Genomic DNA, 16,813 nt, shown 5'->3' with positions numbered 1-16,813 from the left:
TCTCTCCACACACACACACACACACACACACACACGCACGCACACACACACACATACACACACACACACACACAAAGAAATAAGCATAACAACAGCAGCAGCAACAAAGCTGTTTGTCACCTTTATCTAGGAAACGAAGCCCAGTATTCAGCTAGCAGGGCAGGGCTCCTATCACACTCCACATGCGCTGACCCCAAGCATGGAAACTCGACAGCATAGGTAGCGGTAGTGGGGGACTTCGCTCCTTCTCACTCCTAAAAAAAAAAAAAGTCTAGTTAGTTTTAGTGATACTGATTTCTTAGAAGCAAGTGTGAACAACTGAAGAATTCAGAATTCCCATCTTTTACCGTTTAAATTATGATAGGGACCGTGTTCATTAACCTTCTGTGATGATAGCATCATTCTTGCAGATTTTATAGTCTTAATTGCATGGTCTACTGTTGCTTGACATTCCACTTCTGTCATTTGCCAGAAGACATTTGTAGAACCATTCTTGCCTGTGGCATGTTGTTCATTTAAGAAATCATGTGCTTTTGTAAAATTTTACTTTTATGTTACATGCATTGGTGTTTTTGCCATCATGCATGTCTGTGTGAGGGCGTTGGATCCCCTGGAACTGGAGTCATAGACAGTTGTGAGCTGCCATGTGGGTGCTGGGAATCAAACCCCAGTCCTCTGGAAGAGCAATCAGTGTTTTTAAGCACTGAGCCATCTCTTCAGCCCATTCATTAAGCTTTCTTAATCAATTACACCCCTGAGTAAAATTTTTAAAAAAAGGAATAGAAATGACTTTGACAATAACTCATTTCAACCAATCATGGTGGCCACTACAATTAACAGTCCCATTAAATGTCCTTCAAAATGAGTTTCTGCATGGGGAAAGCAAAGAGGCCTGTGTGTATTTTCTAGAAGGAGGGAAGATGGTATGGGGATAACTTTAAAGTAGTTCTAATTCCTTTTTGAAAAAAAAAATTACATGTGTGGGTGTTTACCGCTATGCATGCCTGTGTGCCACGTGGGCCTGGTGCCCAGGGAGGCCAGAAGAAGATACTGGATCCCATGAACTGGAGTCACAGATGCATGTGAGCTGCCACGAAGGTGCTGAACACATGAACTGGAGTCACAGATGCCTGTGAGCCGCTGTGTAGGTGCTGGAAGTCAAACATGCAGCCTCTGGAAGATCAGCCAGTGTCTTAAAGTGCTGATCCATCTCTCCAGCCTCTGAAGACTGCAGGCTTTGTACGCAAATGTCCACTCTACCTTGCTCACCACTTTGGTCTCAGTCACGCTTCCTCCCGCTAAGGCGGAAGCCACTGCTTCCACTCTGCTTTGGGGTGATGGATCTTTAATAGATCTTGCTAACTTTGCTTACAGACTCCTCTAGATAGAATCACTCAGTTTACTGAATTAGAGAACAGCTTTATTTGCTACTACTTAGAATAGCTACCGGGCAGAGAGCATTTGCTTTGTCCCCATCAATCTGTGTTGTCGTTTCCAAGACAGTAACACTCTGGCCTCTCTTTCCCTGTTACTCAGTCCTTGAGACAAATGCCTTACTTGACTGGGAAGGGGAAACAAGGTAGACAGGCCTGTCTCAGACCTTCTGGATTCTCTATGGGCAGCTCACTCCCAGGAAAAAATCATGAGGTCCTTTTAGTGGATCAGTAGGTCGTTCTGTTTAATTCTGTGCTGCATCTGGAAACACGTGTCCCATACCTACAGACTGCTCCTGGCATGACTGGTCAGTAAGAAAGGTGACATTTCGATCTCCATCTCTCCGGTTCTTTTGGCTCTCTTAGTTGGTCTTTGGGTGCGGAGATGGAAGCGTGTAATGTATTATAGTGCATAACACAGAAAGCTGCAAAGGCCAAAACAATAGGCTATAAGTTAGGATGCTGCTTACCAGCGTGCTCAGAAAGACAAGGAAAACAATCTTATAAATTGCATGGCTATTTCGGGGCTAACCTAAGTCTCTTTTATTATTTAAAGAGTGGTTTAAAGTATGGATTGCGCACTGCAGGTGTGTCTTGGCCCTCGGTGCTTCCTCCTCCAGACACGCTGGAAGAAGGGACGAACATATATGAGCTTGAGGACTTCAGGCGCAGTCACTGCGTTACTAACTCAGGTAAGGCAGCAGTTCTGATCATTTCCATCTCCCACACCCCGAGAGTGTGAAGACTGTCCCCCTCCCTGCTTCTCTTCCACCCTGTTCTCCGCGTCTTAGATGAAGCCTGGTGTCTAACAACACAACATACTGACCAGGCCAATCTCCAAGCTGTTTAAAACTCTTTGGCTCTGAGTTCAAAGTTCAAGATTGCTCCCCCCCCCCCCCCCCATCCCATAGCCCCCATAGACAACTGCTTGTTGCTGCATTATGCTATTCCTATTTGGGGTGTGGATTGCTTGCTACCACCTTCTGTGATTGAACTACTGCTTAAGTTACAGGATCTTGTAATGACACAAGGTCATCATAAGACAACGAGAGATAATTTCACAATATTATAATGGTGGTAAAAATGACATTAGCTTAAGACAGAAAACTTTCCCTGCCGGGCACGGGTGTCCTCTGGGAATGCTGTGGGAGTGAGATAGAATGCTTGAAGGTACTGGGGAATCTTTTTAATCCTTTCTTTAAAAGAAACAAACTCCACTGGAATGAGAGTTGTAAGGGTAACGGGGAAAGGGGGACAAGAGAAGAGAGAGCAGCAGTTCGTGATGAGAGAGGAGAGAGCGTGAGGTGGTAGACGAGAACAGGCAGGATGGACGAGGATGGCACAGGTTTTCAGATCATGGCACTCTGGGGTCTGAGATCTGGAGAGAGGCAGAACTCAACGTGAACACCTTTGCAGATACCAGGCGGACAGAGGCACCTGTTCTTCCTGACTTCGGCGAAGAATAAATCAAGAAGAAGAGAAAAGGCAGCGTTGGGCAGTGCCCTGTGAGCTGCCGAGACCAGTTTTGTTCTTTCCTGTGTGGTGTTTCCATGACTGAGAGGAAACAAGCACACTCCCCGCTCCCGATTGCCTGACACCTGACTGAGGTCCGTTTCTTTCTCGGCCCGGAACCCCACGGCTGGCTCCCCCTAACCTCACCAGACCTGGGAACAGCCTATGTCTTGCTTTGGCTAATCTGAAAGCTGGGTCAGTGTTCTTAGGTGACCCGAGAGTACATGAGAGAAATTCGATTATCTCTGTGCAGAGTAAGAAGATAATAAAGGAATTAGCTTTGACTCTGGGCACAAGGCTTCCAGTCCCTGATGAGTTCCTTGTGAATCTGATGTAATTTCATGGAGAACAGAAAAAAGTACTGGGATAAAAGATACGAGAAAATTTTAACTTTTTGAGTTCTGGCTCATGTTTTATATAGTAAAACAATAGCTAAAAAGTGATTAAGACTTCCAAAATCAATACATTTATTATAAATGGACGTAAAATATACTGTAAAATAGATATTTTTTTCCTTACTATATTAAAAGTGTCCTAGCTAAGCCAGGCAGTGATGACACATACTTTTAATTCCAGTACTCTGGAGGCAGAGTCAGGCAGATCTCTGTGAGTTTGAGACCAGCCCGGGCTACAGAGTAGTTCCAGGACAGCCAGCACTACAGAGGAAAAAAAAAATCCAACTAAGTATGTGGATTAATATAAAAGTTACCCGAGGTCAGAAGTCAAGACTTCAGAAGTCTTAAGCCAGAAAATAAACTGACAACAGCCAGACACCCAAGTTGGAGCCTCAAACCACTCTTACGCTGTCTTTCATCCATTGGCCCCAAAGCAGGAAGCAGGAGAGAAAGAATGAACAGCGACGTGGAGGCGCGAGGTCAATCACAAGATGAAGTCACAAGCCATACTCAAGTAAGAGTGCAGGAGGCTACACGCCAGAGGCTCTGAATAAGAGCACAGTGGCTCGATTTGCAAAATGTCTGAGAGTACATTCTAAGGGTTGAAAATTATTTCACAGGCACCCAAGGGCCACTAGGCATTTGATTATGATTATGTAATTAATTGGCATAAGGGGATATTGGGAGTAGATGTCAGCGTTCCAGAAAATGAGATCAGAGAGCCCAGCAGTGCCTTTGCCCAGAGGCCCAAGAGCGGGATAGTAAAAGCTTGCGTGGGTGGAGAGGGAGCAGCAAGGAAGGAATCGTCCGTGCAAGAAGAACTGGCAGGAACTGGCTCAGGAGGGGGAGAAGGAACACTGAGGCACTGTGACGCCAGCCGAGCTCTGATCTTGATCTGAACACTGTGCTCTGCACTCAGGGACCACTCAGTGCCCCCCCCTCCACCTCTGACGCAGGTGCGGCCTTAGCTCTTCCTGCCTCCGGTGAGGAAGCTGGCTTGCCTCGGATCTCAGATGCCTGGTAACAGAGCTGGGGTCTCACCCCAAGAGTCTGGCTTTGGGCTCCACGCTGCTGGATCTCCGCGCTGCTGGCTCTCCACCTTGCTTCTCCATGATCTCTTGCGCTTGCCGGTGTTACCTTGTCTGAGCATCTTAAGGTTCAAGGCACAGGGACAGGATTGGCTGAAGCTCGGCAGGAAATTGGTGTTGCCAGCAAAAAGCGGCAGAAAACTTGAACCCAAGTCGTCCAGGGCTCTAGTTAAACCCTCATGCTCTAGATTTCTGTGGAAAAATAAATAAATAAAAGCAGACCTCACCAACTTAAGCTGGGCCTTCTTCAGAGTTTTAAGCTGTGACTTCAGAGTTTTAGGCAGCTTCAGGAACATGGTTGTCTTATTATTCCACAGCATCCCCCAGGTGCGAGCACAGTGTTCTCAACCCGTGGGTCGGGGCTCTTTGGGGGCCACACATCTGATCTCCTGCATATCTGATATTTACATTATGATTCATAACAGTAGCAAAATTTCCACTAGGAAGTAGCAAGGAAATAATTTTATGGTGGTGGTGGTGGGGTTTCACCAACCATGAGGAACTGTATTAAAGGGTTGCAGCATTAAGAAGGTTGAGAACCCACGGCTCTAGCATATAGAATGGAGAAAGTCTTTCTCGACGAGGGAGAAGATTCCAACAGTCAACAACTAACTTCTCATTCCAGACAAGTCAGAGGAAAGCCTTTATCCAGAGGGAAAGGGTGGCTGATTTTAAATTGGGAGAGAAGGGTTTATGGCAGGGAGTCTACACCCAGAGAATCCTAATAAGGTTTGAAACCAGCCTGTGTCAATTGTCCTGAGATGCCCTTTTAGGTTGGTTTTTACATAAACGGCAGGAAAGACATGCTTGTGCCTGATAAGCAAGGGCAGAAAGTTATGTTCATTGCAGCACAATGAAATTAGGCACCAGAGGCTTAAAGAAAAATACCTAGGGCTTGCTCCCACCCTGAGAGCTAGAGTAAAGCTGTGTCTTGTTTACATTCAAAGCAGGTTTCAGTGTCCTTAAATTTAGTGAAATAAAAATATAAACATCCAGTCCTTTCCAGGCCTAATAAAAGACTCCAGCTTTTGAAGAAGCCCAGTCCGCAGGCATTTGCAGCAGAGTGAGATTCCAACGTCCTTGTGGCTGAGTTTTCCTTGAGATCCTGCCTCTGACACAGTATAATCTCCCTTCGTCTTCCAGTCTGTATCATCTCTCAGGGCAAAGTTGTATCGCTCGAGACCGCTTACTGAAACAGTGGGATGGGTCTCTTTGGGGTGTGTGGGACGCGCTGTGTGGGGACACGATGCATGACTAACATATACAGAGCTCTTGTTTCGCAGAATATTAGTTTATGAATTAAAATACTCCTGCTACACCTTGCATTAGTTCATCTTTGGTTCCCAATGAGGCCCCATCTCTTCTCTGAATGCACTGTCTTCCCACCGGTGGGACTTAAGTGACATCTGCTTGCAGGAGTCTGTCCAGGAACCATGCGAGTTTAGTTATTTTTCTTATTTTTCTTGGTTTCTGAAAACGGCCCCCATCAGCCCATAGGAAGGGGCATTTTTAGGAGGCACAGTTTGTAGGGGTGGGTGTGGCCTTGTTGGAGGAAGTGCGTCACTGGGGGGTGGGCTTTGAGGTTTCAGAAGCTCAAGCCAGGCCCAGTGACTTATTGTCTCTTCCTGCTGTTGTTGGATCTGGAGGTAGAATGCTTAGCTACCTGCCCAGCACCATGTCTGTCTGCATGCTGCCATGCTTCCTACCTTGATGATAATGGACTAAACCTCTGAACCTGTAAGTCAGCTCCAATTAAACTTCTTCTTTTTTATAAGAGTTGCCATGGTCATGGTGTCTCTTCATAACAATAGATAGCCTAATTAAAACACATTGCAGTAAATTCCACACAAGAATATTTATTCAAATACAAGTTTTTTATTACTTTATAAATAATACCAATCAAAATTTCCACTTCCTCCTCTCCTCCCACTTCTCTCCTGCTCCTCCACTTACCCTCTCCCCCTCTAGTCCTAAGAGAGGGCAGGATACCCTGTCCTGTGGGAAGTCCAAGACTCTCCCCACTCCATCCAGGCTTAGGAAGGTGTGCATCCAAATAAACTAGGATCCCAAAAAGCCAGGACATGCAGTAGAGACAAATCCTAGTGCCATTATCATTGGCTTCTCAGTCTGCCCCAATTGTCAGCCACATTCAGAGGGTCCAGTTTGATCCCATGCTGGTTCAGTCCCAGGCCAGCTGGATTTGGTGAGCTCCCATTAGCTCAGGCACAGTGTCTCAGTGGGTGGACCAACCCTGCATGGTCCTGACTTCCTTGCTCATATTCTCCCTCCTCTGCTCAACTGGACCTTGGGAGCTCAGTCCAGTGCTCCAATGGGGGTCTCTGTTTCTATCTCCATCCATCGCCGGACGAAGGTTCTATGGTGATATACAAGATAGTCAACAGTCTGACTATGGGACAAGGCCAGTTCAGGCACCTTCTCTGCCACTGCCCAGGGTCCTAGCTGGAGACATCCCTGTGGACTCCTGGGAACCCCTCTAGAGCCAAGCCTCTTGCCAACCCCAAAATGGCTCCCTTAATTAAGAAAGCTCCTTCCCCGCCCAAACCTTCCTTTCTATCATGAGCTGTGTTCACCCAAGAATCATCATTTTGTATTTTGGCTTTGTTGTTGTTGTTTGTTTCAGAGACAGGGTCTCGTTATGTAGTTCTAGAAGACTTAGAATTCATTATGTAGATCAGGCTGGCCTTGAACCCACAGAAATTCACAGTCTCTGCCTCCCAAGTACTGAGCCATCATATCTAATAAGGAGGATTTTTAAGACTCAGTTGCTTTCAGCACATGTAAAAGAATGTTGCTTTTGGACACAAGACAAAGAATTACAATAATTTAAAATGTACAAATCAAGAAAAAAATAGACTTACTTGATTATATGAGACTTATGACAAGTGTATGAGAGAAAATATTTATATAGAATGTAGAATATTAATTGATATATAAAAATATTTATATAGAATAACAGTTGGAAATATGTTAAGAGGTTTGAAAAGGAATGTTTTATTTTTGTCTTTGTTTTCTTTTTATTTTATTTTATTTTTTTTCAGATTTCTTTGTGTAGCCCTGGCTTTCCTGGAACACACTCTGTAGACCAGGCCTTGAACTCAGAGATCTGCCTGCCTCTGCCTCCAGAGTGTTGGCACTAAAGGTGTGCCCCTCTACCACCTGGCTTCTTTTTTTGTGTTTTTGAGGCAGGGTTTCTCTGTGTGGCTCTGGCTGTTCTGGGAAGTAATGTTTAAAATGACGAATGACTAGGAAAACCATCAAATTCACATCCTCAGAAGCTGATGAGCATAAAACAATGTTCAGCCTCAGCAGGAAACAGAAACTACAGAAACTGTTTCATAGGGACCAACTTCTCAAAACCAAATCACTCTGGTACCACCAAATGCTGGGACGGGCGTAAGGAAGTTATTTTGTATTGCAGGCACGGTGTAAACTGCTATGGTCACCTTGGCGACCAACTGGGTGATGCCTGTTCCATGTGAGCCTGTGTATCCTGTATCTTGGCAGTTACACATTTGGATATTCTCTCTTGTGAAAAGAGACAAGTTCATGGCTGTTCACTGGAGCGATATTTGCACAGAGAAACAATAGATATGACCTATTTAAGGAAATTCATGGAATTTAAGGAAAGGGCTAAATAAACTGGTTCTCTTGATATAAGCCACAGAGAAACCCTGTCTCGAAAAAAAAAAAATCTGAAGGAATTTTAATAAGTAGTGATCTATTTATATGAAACCCAAATGCTGAACAAAAACAATAAGATCTCAAAATATGCGTGGTGTATTTTGTTTCTCATTGCTCTGACAAAGTACCTCACAAAAGCAGCTTAAGGAGAAAGGCTTTATTTTAGCTTATTGTCTGAGGGAATACAGTCCATGGTTTAGAAGGCTTGGTTGTAGGAGCATGAGGTGGCTGGTCTTATCATGTCAGAAGCCAGGAAGCAATGAGTAGGCAGAAGCAGGACGCGGGGTATAAAACTTCAGCCACTCACTTCCTCCCAGGAGGCTCCATAGCCTAAAGGCTGTAAGTCAGCATTTCTCAACCTGTGGGTCCCAGCCCCTGGGGTCGAATGGCCCTTCCACAGCCGTGGCATAGCAGATAGCCTGCACATCAGGTATTTGCACTATGTTGCATAATGGTAGCAAAATTAGTTATGCGGTAGCAACAAAAATAATTTTATGGTTGGGGTCACCACCACATGAGGAACTCTGTTAAGGGGTCCTAGCATTAGGAAGGTTGAGAACCACTGCTCTACAACTTTCCAGAGCAGCACCCCCAGCTGGAGGCCAAACATTCCCACATAAAAGCCTGTTGGGTGCATGTCACACACAATAACATATGGTGTTGTATAGCGCATGGAAAAATGGAAAACGAAAACAACATTGCTTATATATCTGGACATAAATTATACAAGTATAAGAAGCATATGGGAAAGACACCACGTACCCAGTACCCAGTGGTTCCTGCCGGTGATGGGGGAGAAAGGGTCTCAGAAAGACTCAAGTGGGGACTTGAGCTAGAATCTGTGTTTTTCATTGTTGGATTTAATTGCATTTTTAAAAGATTTAAATGCAAAGACAGAAAAATATAGATTCTGTTGTTTTGTTTAGTTTCCTTTTTTCTTTGAAACATTTGCTGATTTAAACATCCCTCAACCTTCCATCACTACCCAAAGCAAATTTGCATGCCGCCTGTTATACAGCACTAAGTTATACTCAGAAAAGAGGGACTCAAGGTCTGGCTCCTGCTCCCCAGTAACATACTGGTGCCGGATGCAGATGGAATTAGGATGGAGGAGGCAGGCAGTGTGCTTGTGTAATTCCCAGATTGAATTTGAAGGTCTGATAATGGGGGAGAAGGATAAGGGCTTTGAGAGGGACATAGGTTGAGATTGGATTACTGGTGTCAGCTGTGGTCATATAGATGCTTGTCTTAAACAGATTGTAGCCACACTTCTTCCTTCTCTTTGTTCTGTCTGAGCCACCGAGGCTTGATGAAGCCACCTGCCTCATGAGCTCATCATCTGCGTTCCTCAGGCTATGGTGCCACGGCCTGATCTGTCCTAGTCAAATTGGCATGTAAAACTAATCACTAAATGGGCAGAAGTTGAGGATCTCTCTCTCTCTCTCTCTCTCTCTCTCTCAAACAAAACAAACCTCTAGAGTTTGACATTGCTAAGGTTTCTATGATGGTTCCTTTTATCTTTGCTTTTCTTCCTCTATGTGAACATTGCTTGGGGCTGTTTATCAAGTCCTGCCTATGTATGGGACACAGTGCTGGGCAGCAATTCAGAGAGAAATGACAAGCTCTTGCCCTTGAAGAGATATAGAAAAAATTGTAAAGGAGAACACGGATGCTGGTCAGGAAGCTGGACTAGATTTAAGAAGATTCATGATATATAAACTCAGTAAATTCCAAAGGATTCTATAAGGATTTTTCTTTAAATTATCTATGATGAAGAGGGGTTTGGGCTGGTGAAGCATACAGAACTGTAGCTGCTTCTGGGTGGATCATCCTTGCAGCCTGCTTTCTGGGTTTGACGTAAGCCGCCACTGAAGCATAGTGCTTATCTTTATCACGCCTTAATATTTTCAGAAATGGAGTTTCCACATTTTTCTCAAAATCCTTATACCAGGGTATTTTCTAACATCAACCTTAAATCCTGCCTATTAAGGGCTAAGTTCACCCTCTCTACGGTGAACGCCTGGAAGGAGCTTCTCATCTGCCCCCCTCACCCACCCCAATGCCATTCCAAATTCTGTTCCCGGCACCTCTGGCCATGAATTCTATCACTCTGCTTTCCTTCCTTGTATTTTCTCCTGCTCTAAAGACCGTGCTGTGTTTCCCTTCAGTGAATCTTTGTAATTAGATGAACACCAGCTTCTTTGGGATTATTATTTCTTCTCTAGACCTTAAGATTTCAAGTTACATGTTCTCCTTTTTCAGATTTTCTTTTGCCATTTTTTCTTCAAATTGATGCTTTGCCTATCAGTTCTAAATTTTATCTATCTATCTATCTATCTATCTACCAACCTACCTAGATATCTATTTATTTACCTGTTTATTTATTTTTACACTCCAAATCAATTGTATTTTTCCATTTTCCTCCATCCTCAGGAAGCTAATAATCACTTTTTTTAATTTAAAGATTTATTTTTATTATGCATACAATGTTCTGATGGAGGAGGGTCATTTGTCTATGTGTTACTTTCATTGGTTAATAAAGACACTGCCATGGCCTTTGATAGGACAGAAAATTAGGTAGGCGGAGTAAACAGAACAGAATGCTGGGAAGAAGGGACGTGAGGCAGAGTCAATAGCTCTCCTCTTTGAGATGGACGCAGGTTAGAAGCTTCCCAGTAAGCCACCACCTCGTGGTGCTACACTCATTAATAGAAATGGGTTAATCAAGATGTGAGAATTAGCCAGTAAGAGGCTCGAGCTAATGGGCCAAGCAGTGTTTAAAAGAATACAGTTTCTGTGTCATAATTTTGGGTAAAGCTAGCCGGGAGCTGGGCCACAGCCTGCCACTCTCACTACTACAGTGTTCTACTTGCATGTCAGGAGAGGGCACCACAACTCATCACAGATGGTTGTGAGCCACCACGTGGTTGCTGGGAACTGAACACAGGACCTCTGGAAGAGCAGTCAGTGCTCTGAACCTCTGAGCCATCTTTCCAGGCCCGAGGATATGGCTTTTTTTCACAGCCTCTGCCAGAGCACACAGACAAGTTCGTGTCTCTCTCTTCAAAGGCATCTTTAGTATGAGGCCTGACAGGCTGAGCCTCTGCAAGGGGTTGGGCTGTGGAGATGGACGAAGAGCAAGTGTAGGCTCTCCTAGGAGGGGACACACTGTACTTGGAGCACCACGTTCAAGTACTTTGGAAGACAGTTGTTAAGAAGGTCTCAGATTATGTTTCCCCTCTGGATCAGAATAGTAACCTTTCACAAGTGTGCATTTGATCAGACAAGGGAGCCTGAAGGCTTGTATCCTGTTCCTGTAGCTTCATACCTTATAGACTTATGAGAACACAAGTGAAGACCTTATACCCCTTTTGAGTACTTTTCTGAGCTTTTATTTCTAGGACTTGGATCTTTAAAATGCATGGATGCTGTTGTTCAAGTGCAGGAGCAGATGGGAAATGAGTTTACTCTTGGGCTCAGAGGCTGCTATGGGTCTGGGCGCAGGTAGTCAGGCAACAGGAAATAAATACAGCAAAACACTGGGAAGAAGGTATTTATTTTTGGTCTCTTGGGCAACATGTGTCAGGACTGGTGGGATGGTTGCTCTCAAGGCTTCTGTGTGGGGGCAGCTTTAACATGTAGCAAATAGAAGATTCAATCCAAGTATCGAAGGGTCCTGAGCAGCTGTATTTATAGACCTGAAAATGAGCTGTCCTAGGCTGAGGAGCCGGAGGAAGCAGAGCATGTGAGAGAGAGCCGTAGGTAGCCTCCGACATCCATCCCAGAGAACAACTCTTTAGAAAGGGATACTTCTCAGCCTGAGGGTGAAAGGAAACCTTGTAACATCCCCCAGAAACAAAGTGAAGAATAGAGGAAGCAGGCTTAAGATGCTGAATAAATAAATCCCCAAGTTTTAGTTCCAGGGCTATTCCTCGCTTTCTGGGGGGCAGCAGCATGGGGGCTGATGTGGATCTCCACTATACTTTATGAGCTGTATTTCCTTATCTTTCTTCTCTTAGCTAAAACATCCTTTATATTATGATTAATGATAATCATTGCACCTTTCAAGTAGCTGCCATTGTTTAAGCTCTTAAACCATATGGTATTTGAACCGCACGGTTACCTAAGACCTAAAATGATACTGTTATTATTCCTTTTTAATGAGTGGGAGAAAAAGTTGGACAAGGTCTAGTAATTAGCCTGGAATAGCAGGTGGTCACTTTAAGACCATAACTGAAGCATATAAAATTCCTAAGTCCTGCGTTTGCGTCGGGGCAATTTAGGGAGCCTTTGGGTATGCTGTGTGCACACAACATCTCCTCATCTCCCAGGGAGAAGCGCGGGATGCTCGGCTGGGCTTTGGTAGCTATGGATTTCTGTCTGTGGTGGCTCCAGCGGCCTCATTCCTATTTCCATACCCTTAGCAGTCAACTTGTTGAAGGGAGACCTGTTTGGGTGGTTTTTGTTGTTGTTGTTATTGTTTTATCTTTAAGACAAGGTCTTACCACGGAACTCTTGGCCGACCTGGCACTTGCTTTGCAGACAGAAGTCCACCTGTCTCTTCTTTCCGAGTACTGAGATTAAAGGCATGCCTCACTCTGCTCCTCCTTTTTTAAAGCAGAATGCCAGTAATGAAAATAAGTTGTCCCCTTTCATGTATTTGTCTGCTTAAGAATTTGGACTTCAGAATCCAGAGGGGAAGTGTTTGGCTAACACGATTTTGCTTGGTTCTAATTGCTCTTCTCGGTCCACAGCCATGTTTCAGAGGTACCTGATCGCATCGCCCCTCAAACGCTCGGCTCCTTAACACAGTCTTCTGTCTTTACTTCCAGTACAGTGCGGTGGGCCAGTGAGACGTGGCCTCTCGGAATGAATACACCTTTCAGAGCCTTCAGCAAAGAGACCCACTATTTTCATTACTAGGATGATTGATTACTATGTTTGTCTTCCGTCCTCTTATTAAATTGTGCCTATGAGTGTTTCTGAGGTAACTTCTCTTTGAGTCACACCTGCAGCCGGCTGCTATGTACATTATAATATGCATGAGTATGTAAATGAACGTGGGCAAACTAGATGGCTCTAGTCACTGGTGGTGTTAGGTTACATTCCCACCCTTTCATCAAATCCAGATCCTTCATTCCTTAGTCTATCTGTACTTTTTGTTCAATTTTGCCAGAATATTCTTTCCTAGAGGGTTGTTTTTTTTTTTAATTCCTCCTTCAGGTCAATCAAATCCAATTGAACTCCTCAGAGGGGCCTTTCTTGACAGCTCTACCAAAATACAACCCTGAGTCCTCATCCTCCCCGTTTTGGTTTTTAATACAACTATCGAACTATCATTTGCTTATTGTCTGCTTGCTTACTGAGTTCTAGGAAGTTGAGATCCTGTCTGCTTTCTTCCTGTGGCCTTGAACCTTTACAGAGAGCAGAAGCTCAATAACTATATACTAAAGGGAGGGAGAATCTGAGGAAGGAGCTCTGGAAGCCATGCTTGTCCTCATTGAAGGTGTCCACAGTCTGGTTAGGTTCCACTCTGGTGAAGACGTGAAAAGTTTGACAGTCTGGTAACATCTATAATGTTGGCTCTTCAAAAAAGTTAATTGTTTATTGATTTCTTCTGGTTGCTCCTTGAAAACACGTATCTAGAGCTATAGGACTCTCCATTCAGAGCCCGTATCTCCTGGTATTTATGGTTGGACAGTCTTATGGTGAATGACAACCCCCGCAATTAAAACCTTGTTTTATCATTTACCGCTATTGAAGAGTAAATAGACCTCACAAAATGTGAAATGTTAAAATAGTCTCATACCTCAAATCTTCTATTTTGCTGATATTAAAATACTTAATAGGTTTTGAATCTTTGCTTCTGGTTATCAGGAATGGTGCTAATTACATGTATCTTCCTGTCTAATGTGCAAATCAAGACAAGGAAATTTATAAAATGATAGTTCTCAAGATGTTAAATATGAGATGGCGAAAGACAACAATTGCTGGGTGATGAGCAAACAAGGAGAGCCCATGGTGGCCTAACTCTGGAGATAGTTTCAAGGCTGTGGTTCCAGGAGGGAAGCCCAGAACAGAGCTTGTCTTCCTGAGCTTAGGTGCTGGAGCTGGAAGACCACATAGAGGTCCAAGGCCAGAGAACCAGAGAGGAAAGACATGAGCAGAGAGAGAATCCAGAGACCTGCATAGGATCCTCTCGGGCTTTTAGTTGAGTACCCATCGGCTCACAGGAGTGTGAAAACAACCTGGGTTTCCCGAAGAACTATTAAATCATTAGGGAGAGGGGCTCTCTGGCTGACGCTATTCAGAAATAGAGCCCATACCTACAAATACGGATGGAAAATGGCTTGATTTCCAGGGTCCAGTAAAAGAAACCAAACAAAGAGTGAAGATAATGTTTGGGTTCATTGATAGGAAATGAAAATGAATCCACGTGTACAGGAAGCAGATCACTGTGCCTGGAGACTGGATGTGGAGGCAGAGTGACACAGTGGGAGGCATTACGGTGTGGGTAGGGACACTCGTTTTGGAGAAAAATGGGCAGGTCTGTACTCAACTGGTAACGGCTCTTCACATGTACTTATATCAACCTTCTCCAGAAAGCAGACTTAAAATATGTGGGTTTTATTGAACATTACTTATACCTCAACATAGCTGGCGAAGAAATGAAAGAAGCCCCAGCTGAGGAGCTGTAGGCAGTTGATGGCCGCTGGAGGAGGGAGAGGTGTTTTTCTTCCAGAGTGTGGCCACTGATGGATTGCTTATGTTTCTGTGTATGGCCCCACATGAAGATGGATGCTAAAAAGAAATCTCACACTAGCTCAGAATTTAGTATAATAAAGGGTTATTTACTTAGGGGTAGACTCACAGCTCATAGTCCTTTGCTTGAATGGGGAACAGCAACCGAATACCTCAGTCAGAAGAGAGGTCGACTGTGCACAGGCATTTATAGTATAAGAGGCCACGCCCAAGTGGGTGGGTAACTTAAAGGCTACTGGCCATAGGAATTCCTACAGCACTTCCCCCTTTGTTTAAATAAGGGAGTTCTAAGCCTAATACAAAATTATATACAATAAGAACAAATATCAGGTATAAAAATTAGAATTACAACCAACATAAACAATATCAAGCAAGAATCATGATAAATGTTTCAATAATTATCCTATCCTAAGGAGTTTAAGTCTTGGTATTATAAATAACTTGGCCAGATCATGAGAGGAAAGTAACTACAACTGTCTGTTCTTCAACCCCATCTAAGACCTGAGAAGGGAAAATATTACTTGAGTAAGCAGGAAGTGCAATCAAGCAACTTCCAAAATGTGCAACAAATGACAGAGACAACTGGTTACCTGGACAATTACCCAAAGTCTCATTTGCAACGTTGTAGCACCCAACTTGGGCTAAGGCCTAGAGTAACTGACGGACCATTTTAGAGGCAGGAAGTTTTTCAAAACCTTCTTACCTTGTCTTGGCAAGATTTGACAGTCTTTTTCCTTGTATCCTACTTGTCCTGTCTGGACATTGTGCATTTTGTCAGTGGTCAATGCATGGATAGTTCCTTGCCCAAAGGCCAGTTTTGCCAAGAAGAAAACAAGCTCCAAGTGGAGTGTCTTTGGTGCCCAACATTCTCTCAGCAATAGATCGGTGCTGCCAGGAGCAATTGCTTCTCATGTCAACAGAATCCTAAGTTATTTAAATGCCATATTCTACAGCTCTTTGAAGTGGTTGAAGAATACCTATCTCTGTAGAATACAATCTCTATGTATCTAAATAACCTGATTAGTCTAACTGTAAGTATGACAAACATGGATGACCACTGACCTATAATTCTTAACACCTATATAACTTAAAGACTAAGACTTCGTATTAAGATATCAATCTTTAAACAACTGTGCAACAAATGAGGACAATGACCTCAAAATGTAAACAATGTATAAGTATCTTGAGAAGAGGTAGAAATGTATAATGCAATATGATAAATATATCCTAAAATTGTATCAATATACAGTATGTCTTAAGCAGAGGTAGAAGTATGCATGCATACACTATGACAAAATAACTTTTCCTAGGTATACAAATATTGTAGACAAAAATAGAAACATATTCAATATAATTTAAGTTTGTATAAATATACAAGAATCTATACCAATGTAAAGTTCCTAAAAATAATAGCTCACAAGTATTTACTCCATTACTCACTATTATTATTACTGTGAGTAAGCTCACACTAATCTATTATCCCATCCAATTTCCTTCTTTTTTTTTTTCCAAAGAGATTTCCGAGTTTACATAATTTCCCTCTAAACCTCAACCCTATAACAATTATAATCAACCCTTAAATGATGTCCCTAACCCTGAGGACAAACTTTGTTGTGAGAGGGGATGTTGTCTTCTAGAATTACTTCCAGCTGTCATGGGGGCAATGTCCTTTCTATGGGATCCTGTAAAACTAAAATGATGGTTAAGTTCCAAGATTACTGTCTGGTTTAATTGCAAATAGTCTCTGAGTATTCAGTAGAGTTTTTCTAAGGTTCCTATTTGGAGTACTGGTCAGAATGTTGTAAAAAAAAAAAGTGCACCATTTCAACTAACCAAGTTGGAACCATCTTGAGCAGCTGGTACCCAAAACAGGTCTTATAGTAGTGTTATCAACATCATGACATCATACCAACTAGGTGGA

Source organism: Microtus ochrogaster, chromosome 19, assembly GCF_000317375.1.
Source record: "Microtus ochrogaster isolate Prairie Vole_2 chromosome 19, MicOch1.0, whole genome shotgun sequence".
In the NCBI taxonomy this organism is placed as follows: domain Eukaryota; kingdom Metazoa; phylum Chordata; class Mammalia; order Rodentia; family Cricetidae; genus Microtus; species Microtus ochrogaster.
Note: the sequence above shows the minus strand (reverse complement) of the source record.